This window comes from Cherax quadricarinatus, chromosome 70 (assembly GCF_038502225.1).
Source record: "Cherax quadricarinatus isolate ZL_2023a chromosome 70, ASM3850222v1, whole genome shotgun sequence".
In the NCBI taxonomy this organism is placed as follows: Eukaryota; Metazoa; Arthropoda; class Malacostraca; order Decapoda; family Parastacidae; genus Cherax; species Cherax quadricarinatus.
The window spans coordinates 13,870,873-13,892,941 of NC_091361.1; the positions used below are offsets into that span (position 1 = coordinate 13,870,873).

The window sequence follows — 22,069 nt, forward strand, 5'->3', positions numbered from 1 at the left end:
GGTGTACAGAAACATGTTGAGTGTTGTCACCCGTGTCGTGCAACGAACCACAGACACTCAGTGTGGGTGAGCAACGGGGTTATAAGTTAATTCATACATTTTGGAAGTACTCTATAAAGAATTTAAGCAATTACATGCAGACTGAATACGTTTCATAGGATTTTTGTTATTTAAAGATGATTGCAATATAAAAAAAAATAAGTAATCCGAACAGCAGAAGGGAAATACAGAAGAAATTTTATAAAATGCGTTAATATATAGAGTAGGTAAGTAATTTCATAGAGCAGGAAGATAATGGCTTAGCTTTGACATGTTACATATTGGATAAGCAAGGTAATATCAGAGGCAAGCTAGTTAATATTAGGGTCCGGGAGGCTGACGTGAGGGTTAATTGCTTCCTTAATGGTAGTTTACCATGATAAACAGACGTTATAAAAATGTGATGGTAGAGTCAGTATCATTAAGAGTAAAGTAGTCTGCTGAGAGAAAGTCTCACTCTAATACTGTTGATTACCTATCCCGAGCTCGGAGGTCGAGTCACGGCTCCTGGCCTGGTCTGTCCTATTGTATGTGTGCGTGCGAGCGCGCGCGTTTGTGCGTGTCTGCTTTTGACTGTGTTTTATTAAATTCATGTGTAAGTGCTCTGCTTATGGAATGGAATTTATTCACATTAGATTGAGGGGCAGATAGAGGGGAGAGAGAGTGGGGGAGAGAGAGTGGGGTGAGAGAGTGGGGAGAGAGAGAGTGGGGAGAGAGTGGGGAGAGAGAGAGTGGGGAGAGAGAGAGTGGGGAGAGAGAGAGTGGGGAGAGAGAGAGTGGGGAGAGAGAGAGTGGGGGAGAGAGAGAGTGGGGAGAGAGAGAGTGGGGGAAAGAGTGGGGGTAAGAGTGGGGGTAGAGAGAGAGTGGGGGTAGAGAGTGAGTGGGGGTAGAGAGTGAGTGGGGGTAGAGAGTGAGTGGGGGTAGAGAGTGAGTGGGGGTAGAGAGTGAGTGGGGGGAGAGAGTGAGTGGGGGGAGAGAGTGGGGGGAGAGAGTGAGTGGGGTGAGAGAGTGAGTGGGGTGAGAGAGTGAGTGGGGTGAGAGAGTGAGTGGGGTGAGAGAGTGAGTGGGGTGAGAGAGTGAGTGGGGGGAGAGAGTGAGTGGGGGGCGCGAGTGAGTGGGGGGAGAGAGTGAGTGGGGGGAGAGAGTGAGTGGGGGGAGAGAGTGAGTGGGGGGAGAGAGTGAGTGGGGGGAGAGAGTGAGTGAGGGAGAGAGTGAGTGGGGGAGAGAGTGGGGGAGAGAGTGAGTGGGGGGAGAGAGTGAGTGGGGGAGAGAGTGAGTGGGGGAGAGAGTGGGGGAGAGAGTGGGGGAGAGAGTGAGTGGGGGAGAGAGGGGGAGAGTGGGGGAGAGAGAGTGGGGGAGAGAGTGGGAATGAGAGAGAGAGAGAGAGAGAGAGAGAGAGGTAGTAAGGGTGTAGCTCAAGTTAATAAGATGAAGAACGCTCGGCCAACATAAAAGCACTCTCCTGGAACCCTCTCTCTCATATTCACAACATATTCCAAAGATGTGTGTTTCAAATTTGCTAATCATAAAAGTAATAATTCCAATTATCCACAAAATACACACACACACACACACACACACACACACACACACACACACACACACACACACACACACACACACACACACACACACACACACACACACACACACAGTGCACACAACCGAGGAAGAAGTGAAGAGGCTTCTGAGTGAGCTAGATACCTCAAAGGCAATGGGGCCAGATAACATCTCCCCATGGGTATTGAGAGAGGGAGCAGAGGCGCTATGTGTACCCCTAACAACAATATTCAATACATCTATCGAAACAGGGAGATTGCCTGAGGCATGGAAGACAGCAAATGTAGTCCCAATCTTTAAAAAAGGAGACAGACATGAAGCATTAAACTACAGACCAGTGTCACTGACATGTATAGTATGCAAAATCATGGAGAAGATTATCAGGAGAAGAGTGGTGGAACACCTAGAAAGGAACGATCTCATCAACAGCAGCCAACATGGTTTCAGGGACGGGAAATCCTGTGTCACAAACCTACTGGAGTTCTATGACATTGTGACAGCAGTAAGACAAGAGAGAGAGGGGTGGGTGGATTGCATTTTCTTGGACTGCAAGAAGGCGTTTGACACAGTTCCACACAAGAGATTGGTGCAAAAACTGGAGGACCAAGCAGGGATAACAGGGAAGGCACTACAATGGATCAGGGAATACTTGTCAGGAAGACAGCAGCGAGTCATGGTACGTGGCGAGGTGTCAGAGTGGGCACCTGTGACCAGCGGGGTCCCACAGGGGTCAGTCCTAGGACCAGTGCTGTTTCTGGTATTTGTGAACGACATGACGGAAGGAATAGACTCTGAGGTGTCCCTGTTTGCAGATGACGTGAAGTTGATGAGAAGAATTCACTCGATCGAAGACCAGGCAGAACTACAAAGGGACATGGACAGGCTGCAGACCTGGTCCAGCAATTGGCTCCTGGAGTTCAATCCCACCAATGCAAAGTCATGAAGATTGGGGAAGGGCAAAGAAGACCGCAGACGGAGTACAGTCTAGGGGGCCAGAGACTACAAACCTCACTCAAGGAAAAAAATCTTGGGGTGAATATAACACCAGGCACATCTCCTGAAGCGCACATCAACCAAATAACTGCTGCAGCATATGGGCGCCTAGCAAACCTCAGAACAGCATTCCGACATCTTGATAAGAAATCATTCAGGACCCTGTACACCGTGTACGTTAGGCCCATATTGGAGTATGCGGCACCAGTTTGGAACCCACACCTAGCCAAGCACGTAAAGAAACTAGAAAAAGTGCAAAGGTTTACAACAAGACTAGTCCCAGAGCTAAGAGGTATGTCCTACGAGGAGAGGTTAAGGGAAATCAACCTGACGACACTGGAGGACAGGAGAGATACGGGGGACATGATAACGACATACAAAATACTGAGAGGAATTGACAAGGTGGACAGAGATAGGATGTTCCAGAGATTGGACACAGTAACAAGGGGACACAGTTGGAAGCTGAAGACACAGATGAATCACAGGGATGTTAAGAAGTATTTCTTCAGCCACAGAGTAGTCAGTAAGTGGAATAGTTTGGGAAGCGATGTAGTGGAGGCAGGATCCATACATAGCTTTAAGCAGAGGTATGATAAAGCTCACGGCTCAGGGAGAGTGACCTAGTAGCGATCAGTGAAGAGGCGGGGCCAGGAGCTCGGACTTGACCCCCGCAACCTCAACTAGGTGAGTACAACTAGGTGAGTACACACAAACGATAACCAGCACGGAATCAGGAAAGGAAAATTCTATGTCACAAACCTACTGGAATTTTATGACAAAAGTAACGGAAGTAAGACACGAGAGAGAGGGGTGGGTAGATTGCATTTTCTTGGACTGAAAGAAGGCCTTCGACATAGTTCCTCACAAGAGATTATTGTAAAAGCTAGAAGATCGGGCACTTATAACAGGAAGGGCACTGCAATGGATCAGAGAATACCTGACAGGGAGACAACAACGAGTCATGTTACGTGACGAGGTGTCATAGTGGGCGCCTGTAACCAGCAGAGTTCCGTAAGGGTCAGTCCTGAGACCAGTGCTCTTTTTGATATATATAAGAATGACATAACGGAAGGGATAGACTCACAAGTGTCCCTGTTTGCTGATGATGTGAAGTTAACGAGGAGAATTAAATCCGATGAGGATCAGGCAGGACTACAAAGAGACTTGGACAGGCTGGAAGACTGGTCCAGCAACTGGCTCCTCGAATTTAACCCCACCAAATGCAAAGTATTGAAGATCGGGGAAGGGCAAAGAAGACCACAGACAGAGTATAGGCTAGGCGCCAAAGACTGCAAACCACACTCGATGAAAGGATCTTGGAGTGAGTATAATACCGAGCACATCTCCTGAGGCTCACATCAACCAGATAACTGCTGCAGCATATGGGCGCCTAGCAAACCTGAGAATACAGTTCCGATTCCTTAGTAAAGAATCGTTCAAGACACTGTACACCATGCATGTCAGGCCCATACTGGAGTATGCAGTACCAGTTTGGAACCCACACTTGGTCAAGCACATCAAGAGATTAGAGAAAGTGCAAAGGTTTGCAACAAGACTAGTTCCAGAGCTAAAGGAAATGCCCGACGAATATAAGATTTGACCATTGATGTCTGTCATAATCACATTGAAATATTCTTCAGTTTAACCAGATGGATCAGTATATCATCAGATCCCCAAAAAATTCTAACAGACTGGCAAAGGTTTTCGGTGTTATTGGTATAGAGAACGACAGAAAAAATCTACCAAAATGACAACCGGTTATCTTATGGTTATATTTATGACCATAATTTTTAAAGGGTTGACCAGTAAGCCAGCGGAAGGCCTCGGTCAGATGACCAAAAGCTGAAGCTGCGGATCATCATATGACTCGCCACAGGAAACACTTGTCCTGTTTCCTGACATACCTAACCTAACGTAACCTAACTTTACCTAATCTAACCTAACCTAACTTAATCTCTGACCACCGGACCGGTGTTAAAACTGGGTTAAATCCAAGATTACAGCTGCTGGTCCTGAGAATAAGGAAGGCGTCTTCCATATCATTAGGCGTAGAATATTTTTTGTGTCTAATTAAAGTTTTAAAAGAATTAAAAATGATTGGCGCTGGAAGAATTTCAGCCCGACTACTTTGACTTTTAAATCGAGGATTACTAACAACAATCATGAAGGAAACGTTTCGCCAATCAGTGGTTTCTTCAGTCGAGTACAGAGAAGAACGGTTGAAGATGAGTAGTTTGAGGTAATCAGTCCTCAAACTCCTCATCTTCCACTGTTCTTCTCTGTACAGGACTGAAGAAGCCACTGGCTGGCTCATGCTTCACGAAGGCACCAGAATCAATTATTTTCATATTATTTTAGAACCAACTAATGGAAAAAAAAAACTTTATTGACATATTTGAGAATTATGTTTTTCAGAGAGTATGCTGAAGGACTCGACGAAAAATCTTACTGAATCTAAATCATGCTAAATGCAGTAATAAAATGCTTAGTGTCGCTCTTACACAGTCTCAGTTTCGTCCTAAAAGTGTTCTTTAGATCCTCTGAAAGCAGGTTGTGCAACGTAGATTGCATGATCTACATGTAGAATTATGTAGATCATGCTATGTATGGGCCCATGGAAGTGGGTTCTTCTGCAGTTGCAGAAGGGGATGTGGGTACTCAACCAGTTTCGCAACTGCAATGCATCATATTCAGTATTGTTATGTGAAGTATTCATATCAGACATTCTGGGTACAAACTGAGTATCTTCAAGTCTCCAGCCGTAGTTCAAAGGATCAATATCAATCTCCATTCTCATCCATGGCTTAGTCTGATAGAACTCTCCCAGACAATTGAGTTTGATGGAAGACTCACTTAAGGGGAAATGTTCGGGCATAACAAATGATTTTGCCAAGGCGAGTTTCTTAGTCAGTATGTCATAACTCATGGCTGCCAGACACAACGTGCACTTCCCACCAAACAAAAGCGATCGTTTGCCTCCCCTGAGGTTTTCCGCCAGAGGGATTCTTGCCTGGTAAAGTGAATGCATCTGCACATTCCTGGAGGAATCGATTACTGTTCACGAGTTTTTGGAAAGCTGATTTCTTTCCAGCACCATAAACACGGGAGGTTGAGTCGCATCTTGTGACAGAACGAAAAAAATAATTATTGCTTGTGCTACCAATGGCCATACCACGTTGACGCACCGCTTCTCGTCCGATCAGCGAAGTTAAGCAACGTTGGGTTTGGTTAGTACTTGGATGGGTGACCGCCTGGGAACAGCAAATGCAGCTGGCATAAATAATTTACGAGCCTGGCCCATGGCCGGGATCAGAGAGTAGATTAACTCTCTCGAAACTCTTCAAAGGTAACCCACTGCCAGTAACAATCTGTATGCAACTGATGCTGTGCACCTTTGGAATGCCCAGTGACATATTGTACACTGAAATGCTGAGGTTTGCTATTTTCAATGGAATCAATATTGAAGAAGAATTAACAAGTCAGTGTGGAATGGGAGTCGGACTCTAAAATTATGATAAAAATTAAATAACTGTCCGATTTCAAAGTGGTCAAAAGTGTGTACTAGAAGCTCCAAGAAGTTTGCCTAAAAATAAAGAAAAAATCAAGATTTTTTGGTATGGCAACACTATGGTGCACTTTCAGCAAAACTGAACATAATGGAGGAACACTGCAGAAGGCCTACTGGCCCATATAAGGCAGGTCCTTATCAAAAACACCTTGGATGTTGCAGCTGACTTTACGTGAACAAGTCAAAGCTAAAGACGAATTTTACTTTGGAAAATGAACGATATATTGTACCCCCCAAAAAAATAGAATTTTGTAATAGCTTTCACAAACGGTGAAAGCTATTACAAATATATAATGTAAATTTGCAATGTAAAGTTGATTAAAACATCTCATTGGTCAAAAGAGAGGCATATATAGGCGTATCAAAAGAGGGGATGGGCAGTTAAGAAATCAATATATTCAATTAAAGAGAGAAATAAAGAAAGGAATAAGAAAAGCAAAAAGGGATTATGAGGGTAAGGTCGCAAGGGATTCAAAGACTAACCCAAAAGGGTTCTTTCAGGTATACAGAAGTAAGATTAGGGACAAGATTGGCCCACTTAAGAGTAACTCTGGTCAGATCATTGACAGTGATAAGGATATGTGTGAAATTCTAAATACCTACTTCCTCTCAGTTTTCACCCAGGAAAATACTAGCGATATTCCTGAAATAATAGATTATGTAGAACAGGAAAATAAACTATGTACGATTGCGGTAACTAGTGACATGGTCCTCAGACAAATAGAGAAACTAAAACCTAACAAATCCCCAGGCCCTGATGAACTGTTTGCGAGGGTGTTAAAGGAATGTAAAGAGGAACTTTGCATAACTTTGGCTAATCTTTTTAACATATCACTACAAACTGGCATAGTGCCTGATAAGTGGAAAATGGCAAATGTAATACCTATTTACAAGGCAGGTGACAGGTCCTTGGCTTCGAACTATAGATCAATAAGCCTTACCTCCATAGTGGGAAAATTTATGGAATCAATAATTGCCGAAGCAATTCGTAGCCATCTTGATAGGCACAGATTGATTAATGAATCTCAACACGGTTTTACAAAGGGGCGTTTCTGTCTTACGAATTTACTAACTTTTTTCACAAAGGTGTTTGAGGAGGTAGATCATGGTAATGAATATGATATTGTGTATATGGACTTCAGTAAGGCTTTCGATAGAGTTCCACATTAGAGACTATTGAGGAAACAAAAGGCACACGGAATAGGAGGAGAATTTTTTTCCTGGGTAGAGGCATGGCTGACACATAGGCAGCAGAGAGTTTGCATAAATGGGGAGAAATCAGAATGGGGGCATGTCACAAGCGGTGTTCCTCAGGGGTCAGTGTTGGGCCCGTTGTTGTTCACAATTTACATAAACGACATAGATGAGGGAATAAATAGCGACAGAGCAAATTTGCTGATGACACCAAAATAGGCCGTCCAATTCATTCTAATGAGGACACTAGAGCACTCCAGGATGATTTGAATAGACTGATGCAATGGTCGGAGAAGTGGCAGATACAGTTTAATATTGACAAATGCAAAGTTCTAAATGTGGGACAGTTAAATAGCCGTGCCACATATAAACTAAATAATGTAGATCTTAATACTACTGATTGCAAAAAGGATTTAGGAGTTCTGGTTAGCAGTAATTTAAAACCAAGAGAACAGTGCATTAGTGTTCGCAATAAAGCTGACAGAATTCTTGGCTTCATATCTAGAAGTATAAATAATGGAAGTCCTTAGGTTGTTCTTTAACTCTATATATCCTTGGTTAGGCCTCATTTAGACTATGCTGCTCAGTTCTGGTCACCGTATTACAGAATGGATATAAATGCTCTGGAAAACGTACAGAGGAGGATGACAGAGTTGATCCCATGTATCAGAAATCTTCCATATGAGGATAGACTGAGGGCCCTGAATCTGCACTCTCTCGTAAGGCGTAGAATTAGGGGGGATATGATCGAGGTGCATAAATGGAAAACAGGAATAAATAAAAGGGATGTAAATAGCGTGCTGAAAATTTCCAGCCAAGACAGGACTCGCAGCAAAAGTTTCAAGTTGGAAAAATTCAGATTCAGGAAGGATATAGGAAAGCACTGGTTTGGTAATAGAGTTGTGGGTGAGTGGAACAAACTCCCGAGTACAGTTATTCAGGTTAAAACGTTGTGTAGTTTTAAAAATGGGTTAGATAAATACATGAGTGGGTGTGGGTGGGTGAGAGTTGGACATGACTAGCTTGTGCTTCTGGGTCTGGTGCCGTGCTCCATCCTTGAGTGGAGGTGACCAGACTGAGTTGGTCATTGGGCTAATCCGCGGGGGGTGGGTCACTGGGCTAATCCGGCGGAGGGACATGGACCTGCTCCGCATGGGTCAGTAGGCCTGTTGCAGTGTTCCTTCTTTCTTATGTTCTAATGAGTGGAACAAAACTCCCCAGTACAGTTGTTGAGGCTAAAACTTTGGATAAATATGTGAGTGGGTGTTGGTGGGTGTGAGTTGGACCTGGCTAGCTTGTGCTACTAGGCTTTGCTCCTTCCTTAAGTGAATGTGACCTGACCTATGCGAACATAAGAACATAAAGGAGGAACACTGCAGCAGGCCTGTTGGCCCATACTAGGCAGGTCCTTTACAATTCATTCCACTAACAAACATTTGACCAACCCAATTTTCAATGCCACCCAAGAAACAAGCTCCGAAGTGCAAGTACCACTCAAATCCAACCCCTCCCACTCATGTACTTATCTAACCTAAATTTGAAACTACCCAAAGTTCTAGCCTCAATAACCCAACTAGGTAGACTGTTCCACTCATCAACTACCCTATTTCCAAACCAATACTTTCCTATGTCCTTTCTAAATCTAAACTGATCTAATTTAAATCCATTACTGCGGGTTCTCTCTTGGAGAGATATCCTCAAGACCTTATTAATATCCCTTTTATTAATACCTATCTTCCACTTATACTCTTCGATCAGGTCTCCCCTCATTCTTCGTATAACAAGTGAATGTAACTTTAGAGTCTTCAATCTTTCTTCATAAGGAAGATTTCTAATGCTATGTATTAATTTAGTCATCCTACGCTGAATGTTTTCTAACGAATTTATGTCCATTCTGTAATATGGAGACCAGAATTGAGCTGCATAATCTAGGTGAGGCCTTACTATTGATGTATAAAGCTGCAGTATGACCTCTGGACTTCTGTTGCTTACACTTCTTGATATAAATCCCAGTAATCTATTTGCCTTATTACGTACGCTTAGGCATTGCTGTCTTGGTTTAAGGTTGCTGCTTACCATAACCCCCAAGTCCTTTTCGCAATCTGTATGGCTAAGTTCTACATTATTTAACTTATAAGTGCTAGGGTTATGGACACTCCCGAGCTTCAGAACCTTGCATTTATCTACATTGAACTGCATCTGCCACTTTTCTGACTAAGAGTAGAGTTTGTCTAAATCCTCCTGAAGTTCCCCAACATCTACGTTTGAATCAATTATCCAACCTATCTTCGTGTCATCGGCGAATTTGCTCCTATCACTAGTAATTCCTTCATCAAGATCATTGATATATATTATAAACAACAACGGGCCAACAACGCCACTTGTTACTGATCCCCACTCGGATTTAACCCCATTTATGGACACTCTCTGCTTCCTGTCTGTGAGCCATGATTCGATCCACGAGAGCACCCCTCCCCCAATGCCATGAGCTGCTACTTTCTTCAACAGTCTTTGGTGCGGAACTCTATCAAATGCCTTACTAAAATCCAAGTAAATAATATCAAATTCTTTATCGTGGTCAACAGCCTCAAAAGCTTTACTGAAGAAAGTTAATAAATTAGTTAGACAAGACCGGCCTCTTGTGAATCCATGCTGAGTATCATTAATCAAACTATGCTTATCGAGATGGCTTCTTATAATTTGAGCAATAATTGACTCTAGTAATTTGCCTACAATTGAGGTCAGGCTTATTGGGCGGTAATTTGATGGTAACGACTTGTCCCCTGTTTTAAAAATAGGAATTACATTAGCCATCTTCCACATATCAGACACTACACCTGTTTGAAGAGATAAATTAAAAATATTAGTTAATGGTTCACAGACTTCCATTTTGCATTCCTTTAGAACCCTTGAAAAAACCTCATCAGGACCCGGTGACTTATTTTGCTTCAGTCGGTCTATCTGCTTCACAACCATTTCACTAGTGACTGTGATGTTACATAATTTATCTTCTTCTGGCCCACTATAAAAATTAATTACCGGAATATTATTAGTGTCTTCCTGTGTAAAAACCGAGAGAAAATAATTATTTAAAATCGAGCACATTTCACTCTTTGTCAGTAAGATGCCCATAGTTATTTTTAAGGGGACCTATCTTATCTCCGACTTTTGTTCTATATACCTGGAAAAAACTTTTTGGGTTAGTTTTAGAATCCCTAGCAACTTTTTAATGTCCCTCTTAATGTCAATATACTGATTCATAAGATGACCCTCGCCTCTTTTGATACGCCTATAAATTCCTTTCTTATGCCCTAGTAGATATTTGAGCCTATTATTCATCCATTTTGGGTCATTTCTATTTGATCTAATTTCTTTATAAGGGATAAACGTTCTTTGAGCAGCATGTATTGTGTTCAGAAAACTGTCATATTGATAGCTCTCTTCGTTACCCCGGTCAACAGATGTTAAGTGTTCTCTAAGCCCATCGTAATATGCTAAGCGAAAATCTGGGACTGTTACTGAGTTATCCCTACTATCATACTTCCATTCAATTCTAAATGTAATTGATTTGTGGTCGCTAGCACCCAGTTCCTCTGAAACTTCTAAATTATTAACAAGGGATTCATTGTTTGCCAGAACTAAGTCAAGCAGGTTATTACCCCTTGTAGGTTCTGTCACAAACTGCTTCAAAAAACAATCCTGAACTACTTCTAAGAAGTCGTATGATTCTAAATTCCCAGTCAAGAAATTCCAATCAATATGACTAAAGTTAAAGTCTCCTAGAATTACTACATTATCGTGCCTTGTGGCCCTAACAATTTCCTCCCATAGTAGTCTCCCTTGGTCCCTATCTAAATTTGGGGGACGGTATATCACACCTAAAATTAATTTTTCATGCCCCACTGAAAATTCTATCCAAACACTCTGTATGTGTTACTTCAGACTTAATACCCGTTTTTATGCAACAGATCAAGCGATCTCGGACATACAATGCCACCCCACCCCCCTTCCCGATACTTCTATCTACTTGGAACAATTTAAAACCCTGAATGTGACATTCTGCAGGCATGTCCCGACTTTTTGAATTAAACCACGTCTCAGTAATGGCAAATACATCTGTTACCTGCTCTAGCAACTAGTCTCAACTCGTCCATCTTATTCCTAGCACTGCGACTATTTGTGTAATAAATACTTAAAGACCCTCCTCTCTCTTTACCCTTCCTGCTCCTTTCTGTTATTCCACTAAACCTATTACTGTCCTTGTCAATTAGTGCCACTGGCTTTCCAATATCCACCTCATTTTGCCTATTACTAGTTCTCCTAGTACTCATATTACTACCCTGAGACTTCACAGTTTTCCCGCAAAAACCCATACCACTAACTATTCCTAGTTTAAAGACCTAACAGCTCCCTCCACTGCATTGGCCAGTGCTCCCACCCCACACCTAGATAAGTGAACCCCATCCCTGGCATGCATGTCATTTCTGGCATAGAAGAGGTCCCAGTTGTCAATGAATGTTACCTCATTTTCCTTACAGTATTTGTCCAGCCAGCAATTGACACCAATTGCTCTGGACAACCATTCATTTCCAACTCCTCTCCTTGGCAAAATGTCACATATGACAGGTTTCCCACCCTTCCTCCTAATTGTGTCTATTGCTGACCTATACCTGCTAATCAGGTCCTCACTCCTACGTCTGCCAACATCGTTGCCTCCAGCACTGAGACAGATAATAGGATTGCTCCCATTACCTCTCATGATGTCATCCAGACGGCTAACAATATCCTTCATCCCAGCCCCAGGAAAACACACACACTGCCTCCTACTCCTATCCTTCAAGCAGAATGCCCTATCCATGTACCTAATCTGGCTATCCCCAACAACAACAATGTTTTTACCTTCCTTGGCGTCGTCCGTCGTGATGCTCGGAGTAAAGTAAAAGGACACAAGTGCAACTAATGTGACATTTATTGTGGCAACGTTTCGCTCTCCAGGAGCTTGATAAAGCTCCTGGAGAGCGAAATGTTGCCACAATAAATGTCACATTAGTTGCACTTGTGTCCTTTTACTTTACATATTGTCGGTAATTCTACCAACTTTATTACATGCTCGGAGTAGTCGACTCACATTCGCCAGGTAGCATTACACCACTTGTAGAATTCGTCAAGACGTTCTCGATGGTCTTCGTTGGGGTTTCTAGGGATGTCTCACTCACGTCTGCCAATGTTTCTTTGGTGCTCGTTGTGGCATTCCCAGTAGAACACTCACATTCGTCGGGTAGCACCGAGAATGGGTTGGAAGTTTCCACGGTAGTCTTCTGGTTTCTCGTTGTTTCTGCCTCTCCAACCGTTTTCTTGATCTTCAGCTTGGTTCCATGTTGCCCGGCCACTGACCAAGCTCCCCTCTTAACCTGGGGACTCACAACAGGAGGATTACTACGAATCCTCTTGTTCTCCTCCGTTAATCGCCGTATCTCCATCTTAGCAACTCTGAGCTCTTCTCTCAGCTGCTGGTAAAGTTGCTCAAGAGAGGGCATCCTGGTTCAGATTCACAGAGAGCACACAAACAGGTCTTCACAGAGCTAAGTACACGTCACCACTGAGCTAAGTACACGTCATCACTATCTAGGTTAGGCCATTGGCTTAAGCCGGTAGGAGACTTCGACCTGCCTCTCTTGGGCCAGTACGCCTCCTGTAGTGTTCCTTCTTTATGTTCTTATGATCTAAAACCGTGACTAATGAATAATGTGAGTAAAAATTATAAGAATATATGCACAAATAATGAAAAGTGTACCGACAGAAGAATGATAACTTTTGAGAGAAACGTAAAAAATGTGATTGATGTCCACGAAACATCGTCATTGTCTCTCCAACAATGTTGACATGTACTCTACCAAGTACAAGCTTCATAAATCGTCATTACTGTCTCCAACAATGTTGACATGTACTCTACCAAGTACAAGCTTCAAAAATCGTCATTACTGTCCCTCCAACAATGTTGACGTGTACTCTACCAAGTACAAGCTTCAAACAACAGTGATTAGTTGCAGCTTGACACAACAGTTGCTGCCCTATAGGTTTTATTTGCAAAGTCAGCATCTGCCCTGGATATTTTACCATGGGTATCTCCCTTTCTTTACATCAGCAAGCACACTTTTTTTTTTTTGATGTCGTTTCACTTGATGGAATCTTGTTAAAAAGGTCATTGATGACTTAGGCTAGTTGAAGCTTAACGGCATTTCTCGAGATGTTTTCGTAATCAAAAAGGGATGATGGGTATATACACGGCTCATATCTCATATCTTCCAGAGAAAGATCTCTTGTCCTGGACACTGAGAGGAATCGCTGGAACAGTAAGCCAAGATCAATGGTTCTGTCAGGTGCAACCGTGACAGCAGATAAATTTCACAAGGTCTTGGCTTTGTCTTTCCTCTTGAAATAGAGGGAAAATACAGACTGTCCAGTCATTCTGTAGATATTCTTTCCAGCTGATTGGTCTTTGTGAGGAATGGAACCCAGAATGGTGTTAATATTATACGAGTTCCTTCCTTTATAAAAGCAAATGGGAAATTATATAAATCAAGTTAAAAAATAAGATATAAAAGGTGAGGGGGGGGGGGGGGAGTTTATTTTAATAATAAACAGAAAAATATGAGGTTTACTTAGCTGAATAAAAACTGAAAAAAAGAAGAATAAATCATAGTGACCAAATATAACAAAGGATGAATTGTTGGCAACTTTGAAGTTCTGTCCATGAATTGTTGAGATCGGACGAAGTCTTAGATGTTCCGGACAGTTTTCCTTGTACTACTGGATGATGATGATAGAGTAGACTATGATAACTGCATTATACACATGCAATTGGAAAGCAGCACAGGTCAATACATTTGTTCGTATTATTTTCCTAGTGCGCCAACTAGTCGAGGTGGAGGCTAGAGGAGTCAGCCAGGATATCCGAATCGTAACTCCAGCCTACGATCGGGTTCGAACTCTGGTCAATAAACACACACAGTCGTACGATGCAGACAGCTCCTAGTGGTCCGCAAATTAGAGCGACCCTGCGGTACTCCTGCGGGCTGAGAAAATTGAGGTTACCAGGGGGCACATAGGTGAATGCATACACACAAATAGATTAAACCTAAGCCAATGCAGATAACACAATGATCAGTCCCGAGGGCTACTTACCAGGAGCAGAGTCAGAAGTAGAGTGATACTAGTGGCTTACCATGGCTACTAGGTAAACTCCGGTAGTTCTCTCCCGGGATGGTAGGGGTTGCTGACTATCTAAACCCCGAGTAATCTGACAAAATTAAAGTACAAAATGCTTATTCCTCGGAGTATTTGTTCATATTGACTTCTTTCGCGACCATACCACTCATCTTATTTTTCATCGAGGGGTCAGAGGAGAAAGATGGACGTGAATCTTGATATGTGTTCATTTTCAAAAGATCTGATGCTTCTCTTTCAATTTTAGTGTCAGTTGAATCTTTACTTGTGGTGTATGTGAGATCAAGGAACTCCTGAATGCCAGTGTTAAACTCAGACATTATGTGGGCTGGCATTGTCCACAATGGTCGCTGTTCTGTCATCTTAATGCATTGAGTCAAGCTGCTTGTGCTTTTAATGACTTCGTAACTGTTTGATGGCAAATCGCAATAGATTTCTTCGTAACAGATTTATTTGAGCAATGGCATGAAAACCTCCTCTGAACTTCCTATAGACATCTGGTGTTTGCTTTCCAGTTTACTCATTTCATGAATATATACAGATGGGCAGATTTCTGGTAGTTGTCCTGCTGCAGGAAATACTGTCAAGGCGTCGGAAATTGCACGCAAGTGATTTAGCCAAGTCCAGGTGCGATCTGCTTTGCTCAATGCTCGTGTGGTAGCAAGCCTCCGCCAATAATCTAGCCCCAAATAACTAGTTTTAAATTGAGTGCTCTATTCAGCTTTCTTCTTGTTAGATTTATTTCAAAGTCTAGTGATTGTAGTGGACGTTACAAGACCTTCAAGAGCGATGTCAGCCTTCTCAGCTTCCTATGCTAGTGAAAAAAATTCAGGATTTTCTAGTACAACAGATTTCACCAAAATTTGGTGGCCCTTGTGTTCCAGAAAATGGCCACAAAACGTCATTCGAATCAACTACCAGTTATCATATGCACTACAACAGTTTAACATAAACCATTTTCAGAATGCTTGTAAGTCACTTGCTCTCCATCAGCGTACTTGTTGTTCCAAGCAGATACATGAGTATGTGGAAACTACCAAACGTTAGAACGATCTCCTTCAAGTGACTATACTATGTGGTGTAGCACTGATGATCTCTCTAGCTTTCCGTAGAGGGATTGATCAAATGTTATCACAGGAGGGACAATAAGTCTGTTGACCAGGTTGCTGAGGACTTCCAACATGACAGAAAGAAAGATCTGCCACTAGGATACATTGAGATTTAAAGATGAAGCTAGTGAAATCTTTTAAATGAGCTGAGAATCTGAGTAACGTAGCAGATGGGGAGGGAGAGAGAGAGAGAGAGAGAGAGAGAGAGAGAGAGATGGAAGCTGAACAAGCCACTTGGACAGTGAGGAAGCACTTTTTCTGCCTGAGGGCAACGAATAAGTGGAGGGTAATGGAGAATGGGTAGTGGAAGCAAACTCCATATGCACATTATAAAAAAGATGATTAAATTCCAAGCGCTTTCGTAATCTCTTGATCGCATTCCTAAGAAATGTACTTATGCGATTAGAAAAGCACTGGAAATTTAACTTCCTTTCATTGTTGTTCAATTGAAAATAAATATCGCTTGTTTCCTGAGATCTTGTTAAACAGGCATGATAATACCCAAGGAACTCAGGCTCTGTGCCTGCAGGCATAGCTTGGTAATTACACACACACACACACACACACACACACACACACACAGAAACAAGAAACAAAGCCTCCACATTCCCGGAGACCCCTTACGAGATTTGGGATTAGTTGAACGAACTTGTAATCACATAACAAGTCTGCCTGTAATTAAACGATCTTAGGATTACTGGGGATTCATGGGAAAATTACGCTCACTGTCCCCTAATTACACCAGGTATGAGAATGAGACTGGGGATTATAGTAGTGTGGGGCAGACAGTCGCAGACAGACGGAAATACAGTCAGGTACACAAACATGTTGAGGCAGGAAGACAGAAAGACATAGATAAACAATCAGACAAAGACAAACTTACAAACTGAGGCACGTACAGAGGCACAACTGTGTAAGGCCACGATTATATATAGACAGAACTAAAGACAGAGAAAACAGACGAAAATACACCAAAACAATGAGGTGGACAAACATGAATAGGTGAAGAAACAAACACATAGGTACATGACAACAGGTAAACAGAGTAACAAGCAGACAAACATGCGTGTACGCGAAAGCAGATATATGAACAGTAAAACAGGCAGACAAACATCCAAGTAAAGACAAAAAGATGTATAAAAAAATAAACAGCAAGATACAGGTAAATAGATCAAAGAGTAAATGACAGACAGAAACAGAGGAAAACAGAGTAACAGGCAGATAGACAGAGGGACAAGTGGTCACAGAGAAATAACATTAAACAGAGATGGCAAGTCACACCAAATGCAATATATACCAGCTTAGGGAAAAGTCAAATCTATTGCCCAAGTCAGAGCCTCGCTGTCAGAGCTCACAGACTGACAGTCACATAGCTTCACAGAAAAAACAACTGACAGAGCAACAGACAAACTGACAGACTGATGAAGTGTAAACAAAGAGTGACACATGTGATAAATGATTTTGAAAACAGGCAAGTTGAATATTGAGACACTTGTGCAACATACGGGAGTCTTTATTAAGGAAACGTCCAGCTACACAATGACTTTATCAGTCCAATACAAAGCTTTGTATTGGACTGATGAAGCCATTTAGTGGCGAAACGTTTCGTTAATAAAGATTACTCTATGTTGCATAAGTGTCTCAGTCAAGTGACAAGTTGACAAGACATTCTGAAGCATAGGCAGAGGAGCACTTAGCAACATCACAACAGACAGAATGACAGACTGACACAGCTACAGGCTAATATTAAAGGCAGACTAGATTAAAGACGGACTCACACAGCAACAGACGGGTTGACATAGTGGCAGGCTGACGCAGTGGCAGGCTGATGCAGTGGCAGGCTGACGCAGTGGCAGGCTGACGTAGTGGCAGGCTGACGTAGAGGCGGAATAATATGCCTTTGAAACCTGTGAAGAGTTTAGAGAGATTCACTACTCTCGGACCCCGGTCATGGGTCAGGCTCGTCTGGTGCTTGCCTGATCAACAAGGATGTTGCTGCTGGAGGCCCGCTGCCCCGCACATTCATCACAGCCTGGTTGATCTGACACCTGGTGAAGATACTTGTCCAGTTTCCTCTTGAAGGCTTCTACACTTGTTCCAGCCATGTTTCTGATATCTCCTGGCAAGATGTTAATAGTCTGGGACCCGAATGTTGATACAGTGTTCTCTTATTGTGCCCACCGCACCCCTGCTCCTCATTGGGTTTACTTTGCAGATTTGGGACCAGGCCCTCGAGTATTTTCCAGGTATATATTATCATGTAATAGATTATGACAGTGATAGACAATTTGGCAGTGACGGAGACAGACTGACACAGTGGCAGACTGTGAAAAAATGAGAAAAAAAAAATAAGAGACTGACAGTGACTGACACACTGACCGACACAGTGAGCTGGTAAAAGACAGGAGGCAAAGTGAAGGTTGGGATAGGAGGAAGAGTGGGAGAGAGAGAGGGTGGTAGGAAATCATGAAAGAGGAAGATGTGGAAAGGAGAGGGCGTAAGGAAGGTGATAGATACAAGGAAGATGGGTAATGATAAAGTGCTTTACATAACTCTGCTATCACAGTGATAACAGGGAAAAAATGATTTGAATAGGGATATCAAAACCGGAGGCTCACACTGAGAAGAACTAAGGAACACTAATTCAGTGGAACCTCGGTGTTTGAACTTAGTTCGCTCCTAGGTGGTTTTCGAACCGCGAAAAGTTCGATGCCCGAATCAGTATTTCCCAAGCCTAAATTATCTTTCTCACACACTGGACAATGTTGAACTCTTTCAAAAGTTCCTGAGAGTTAGGTCAGTGCCAGAGGTCACTTCAAGGTACTTTTGAAACAGCTTTCTATTAAGTTTCTTTTACAACTGAACTATAAACAAGTCAGAGCGTTCGGACTCCAGAAAAAAAAAACGTTCAAAGACCGGGTCATTTTTTTCTGAACAAAATTGTTCGGACTCTGGTTCGTTCGAGGTTCGGTATGACCAAACATCGAGATTCTGTTGTACTCAATAAGGTAATCATGTAATTATAGAGCTTTATAGTATTAGCCCTCCACCAGATTAGTCTCCAGCACCTCCAACATAGAAGTCAGACGTTAAAATTCTGTGTGAAATGAAAGCCTACCATTGCATGATCATATATAATATACATACTTTTTGTCAACACGTCGGCCAAAAAACAACACACTTTCACCATCATTCACATAATCACTGTCTTTGCAGTGGCGCCCAGATTCGACAGTTTATATGTCACTCCAAAACAGCCAATATCTCAAACACTTCCTTTAACACTAATACTAAGAGGTGTTTGGTAAACTAGCCATGATAAGATAAAATATATAAACAATGTCACGAAAGTTTACTTGGCTTGTGTATATGAAGTAGTATTTTCGTACCTCTAGAAGAGAAAGTGAGGAGATCCTTAAAGAACATCTTGCGAGGGACTCGCTAACACCGCTGCTTAAAGATGTGTTTCAAAAATACAGAAGGAAGTTAAAACTATAATTAAAAACCATGTTCCTTTGAAAACCTGGAAAATTAATTCATATTCAGAGTTCCTGCCTGCTTGCCTGCCTGCATACCTGCCTGCTTGCCTGCCTGCATACCTGCCTGCTTGCCTGCCTGCATACCTGCCTGCCTGCATACCTGCCTGCCTGCCTGCCTGCATACCTGCCTGCCTGCATACCTGCCTGCCTGCCAGCCAGCCTGCCTGCCTGCCAGCCAGCCTGCCTGCCTGCCTGCCTGCCTGCCTGCCTGCCTGCCTGCCTGCCTGCCTGCCTGCCTGCCTGCCTGCCTGCCTGCCTGCCTGCCTGCCATCCTGCCTGTACACCTGCCTGCCATCCTGCCTGTACACCTGCCTGCCATCCTGCCTGTATACCTGCCTGCCTGCCTGTATACCTGCCTGCCTGCCTGCTTGCATATCTGCCTGCATGCATATCTGCCTGTATACCTGCATGCCTGCATACCTGCCTGCCTGCCTGCATACCTGCCTGCCTGCATACATACCTGCCTGCCTGCCTGCCTGCCTGCCTGCCTGCATACATACCTGCCTGCATACATACCTGCCTGCCTGCCTGTATACCTGCCTGCCTGCTTGCCTGCCTGCCTGCATACCTTCCTACATACTTACCTGCCTATCTATATACCTACCTACCTGCCTATCTATATACCTACCTACCTGCCTATCTATATACCTACCTACCCACTTACCTACCTCCTATTCCTCCTCCTCCCTCGTCCTCCTATCCACCTATCTACCTCCTATTCCTCCTCCTCCCTCCTCCCCTCTTCCTCCAACTCTTCTTCCTCCTCCCTTCTCTTTTTCCTCCTGTTTTTGCTGCTATGTATTTACCCTGTAATACTTGTGCTGCTCTGGAGAATGTTTGTGGAACAAAATAGAAATGGAACAAAATAATGATTTCGAGAGTGTATAAATCTGTAGTGTTGGTCGGCCTAGGAAAGGTTGGAGGGAGGGGGTAAAGGAGGTTTTGTGTGCGAGAGGCTTGGACTTCCAGCAAGCATGCGTGAGCGTATTTGATAGGAGTGAATGGAGACATGGTTTTAAGGACTTGAAGTGCTGTTAGAGTGTAAGCCATATAACATGAAAGGATTCAGGGAAACCGGCAGACCGGACTTGAGTCCTGGAGATGGGAAGTACAGTGTCTGCACTCTGAAGGAGTGGAGTTAATGTTGCAGTTTTATAACTGTAGTGTAGACACGCCTCTGACAAGACAGTGATGGAGTGAATGATGAAAGTTTTTCTTTTTCGGGCCACCCTGCCTTGGTGGGAGATGGCCGATGTGTTAAAAATAAAATAATAAAAATAAATATAACAGTAATGTGAATGAAACGTCAAGGAAAATTACTTACCATGATGCCAAGAACGTTGAGACAGATACATAAGCTCAGAACGGGACGAGGAAATATATGATACATACTGTTCGTGTTAGTTGGAGCAGTTTTAACATAAACTTGATTGTATTACGGGGTGTTCAGCGAGATTCACCTTGTAACAGGTCGCAGACACACTCTCTGGGGTCACACATTGACTCGCACTCACCGGCAGATTTCCTTTGTGAGTCTCTCTTCACTGAGAAGGAGTGACTCAAACTTGGAATAACTTCTACCATCTCACTTTGAGATTCGTTGACACACACACACACACACACACACACACACACACACACACACACACACACACACACACACACACACACACACACACACACACACACACACACGAGAAAGGCCCCATGGAGCTAGTGATCACGTGATCTCCGAGCTTCGAATACAAAAAGGGAGTGGAAATCAGGAGGAGCAGGAAGGAAGAAGCTAAACTACAAAACATTGCACTACACAGGCATGAAAAATTTCCTGAATGAGGATCAGTGGGAAAAAGAACTAGTGGGAAAATCAGTAAATGACTGTGTTAACAAAATACAAGGAGGCAGAAGTGAGGTTCGTACCCAAGAGCAACAGAAACAATGGGAAGACCAGAAGGAGCCCTGGGTTCACCCAAAGGTGTAGAGAGGACATCAAAAGCTATTATGTACCACTACGTCAAAAGCTATTATGTACCACTACGTCAAAAGCTATTATGTACCACTACGTCAAAAGCTATTATGTACCACTACGTCAAAAGTTATTATGTACCACTACGTCAAAAGCTATTATGTACCACTACGTCAAAAACTATAGTGTAACACGCATCAAAAGTTAAGAAATGTAAAAGCTTTCCCATCAGCTTCAACAAGTGATGGAGACAAAGATGTAAGAAGATTGTCCTGGCAGCTTATTGCAACATTAGTCTTATAAAGAGAAAGGAACAATGAAATACCAGAGAAATTAATAAGTGCCACAACCACCGCAGTTTTAATATAAACAAAATCACGGTAGAATTAATACTGAAGACGGGACACCAGGAGCTCACCTTTGCTCGTGTATTTACTTAATAGTAATCACTAATAGGTAATGAAACATGCACTATACGAAGCATAAAATACAATATACTTGCTAAATTTTAGGATTTTTTTCTTTTATCTTTCAGGCCAGGGATACGATACCCGGAACACAGTGTTGAGAGTTGCTCCTCTCACCACTGAGTTACGACACTTGATATTAAGGAAATTTGAGAGTCATTAAAATATATTTTAAATGCAACAGAAATCGAGGATATTCAAATAACTTAATAGGGAGTAAGGAAATTACTTATAAATACTGACATGAAAAGCACACCGGACGATATATCTTTAGTTTTTTGATGATTGTGAACTAAAGTTATCGTATTAACTTAGAAAACATTTCACTACAAGAAGGTAAATTGGAAAACAATTACGCCAATCCTTACTATAAGACACGAAAGACCATTTTAATTATGGGTCAGTTT

The 22,069-nt window shown here is 42.7% G+C and overlaps 1 protein-coding gene and 1 pseudogene across 1 annotated transcript in view; both read left to right on the plus strand.

Moving 5' to 3' along the window:
- The window catches only part of LOC128695258 (uncharacterized), a 1,855,180-nt gene that overhangs the window by 360,126 nt on the left and 1,472,985 nt on the right, over positions 1-22,069 (plus strand). The window lies entirely within an intron of this gene.
- On the plus strand, positions 5,751-5,868 carry LOC128684810 (5S ribosomal RNA; annotated as a pseudogene).